Source organism: Hemicordylus capensis, chromosome 5, assembly GCF_027244095.1.
Source record: "Hemicordylus capensis ecotype Gifberg chromosome 5, rHemCap1.1.pri, whole genome shotgun sequence".
In the NCBI taxonomy this organism is placed as follows: Eukaryota; Metazoa; Chordata; class Lepidosauria; order Squamata; family Cordylidae; genus Hemicordylus; species Hemicordylus capensis.
The window spans coordinates 87,085,587-87,087,175 of record NC_069661.1 but is presented as its reverse complement, the minus strand read 5'-3'; positions in this window follow the sequence as shown (position 1 = coordinate 87,087,175).

Sequence of the window (1,589 nt, the reverse complement as noted above, 5' to 3'; positions counted from 1 at the left end):
CAGCATAAAAATACATGTTAGAGAATATGAGTAAATAAAAGTGGAAATGGAAGGTAGTTACATATGTGATGATGCATATTAACATTAAAAGAACTAATGGTACTTAGAATGTATGAGGGTGTTAAAAATGTGAATTCTAAAAGAGCTAAAAGTACTAAAATACTAAAAATGTAAATGCATGAAATAATAATGATGCTATTACTATTTTTAAAAGTCATAAAAATGCATAAAAGACATTAAAAGGGGACATAAAATAGAAGAGTTAAAAAACATGATATAATAGAGCTTTAGAAGTCAGAGTAAAAATTATATTGAACATTAAGACCAATAAAAGGAGTAAAAGGCATGAGCAATTACAGAATCAAAGCAGGACTAAATAGGCTTAGAGCCTGTCATCCACCAGTGGATGCTTATCGCAGCCACACAGTATCTGGCAACGCTATAAGTTATGGTAAGCTTAAGGTCAGAGAGTAGCAGGGTACTGTAGAACTGTCTCGGATGTCCCGGGAACGAAGGATAATTTGTATTCTAGACAGAGTCTATCTTTGTTGGGGATTTTATATAAGAAGCAAAATCCCAATGAAAACAATAAATTCTTCTAGACAAGGCATTTCCCCTTGGTACAAATAAATTTGACCACAAATGTGTATAATAAGGAAAGGGAAAAGACAGATTTTAATGGATGATTATATTTCTGCTGTTTCTTAATTTAATTGCTGCTTTAAACTACTGTCTTTATTGTTAGTTGTTTATTTTAATCTGATGTTAAACTGTTAATGTACTTCCAATTTGCTTTAAATTATGTGATTTTTTTTTGTTTACCGCCTTCTAGATCTAGAAATATTTCATAATAAAAGAATAAGAATGGCACACCCCAAATTGAATCAAAACTTGAGGCTGTCTTTTCAAGGATAACAGTAAATGGCATGCAAGACAAATCACAAATAATTCATTTGCCAAGAGGACCAATTCACCAATAAGGGTTAATTAACTGAAGTGTCCTTTATTGCTATAGTCCAATCGATATCATTAACAGCCTTAACATCTCATCAGTGGCAGTCTCCACACAGATATATTTCCACTGATGATGTACCCACATGGTCACTTTCTGCTTGACTGTTCAGTGGCTGGTTAAAACCTGGTTGCTCAGAAATGTTTTACATGCTAGCTGATGGATTTTTGACTTCTTCTTTTTTTATAAAGATGATTTTGCAATGATTTTTAAGAATGTGTTTTAAGTTGTATTTTTGCTTCAGAAATAATTTTAATCTGTTTATTAACAGACTATTGTGGCGATTTTTAGTTATTCTTGTTCGTTGCTCACTGCTTTGAATGTTGCTTTTGACAGCAAAGAAGCAACAGATACATGCTAAATAGAGCACTCTGGTGCAGTGTGGCCACCAGACAGGGAGATGGGGGCGGGGGCAGAGGAATCTGACCACAGATTTGTACAAAACGGAAAGGGGGGCGGGGATGAAGGGCAGGGCACCCCGAATGGTATGAAAAGAACCTGCAGGAACGTCACCAGCAGCCTACATCAAGACAACGAATCCTGCAGGAATAGCCCGTGGCCTCCAGGCGGCGCACAA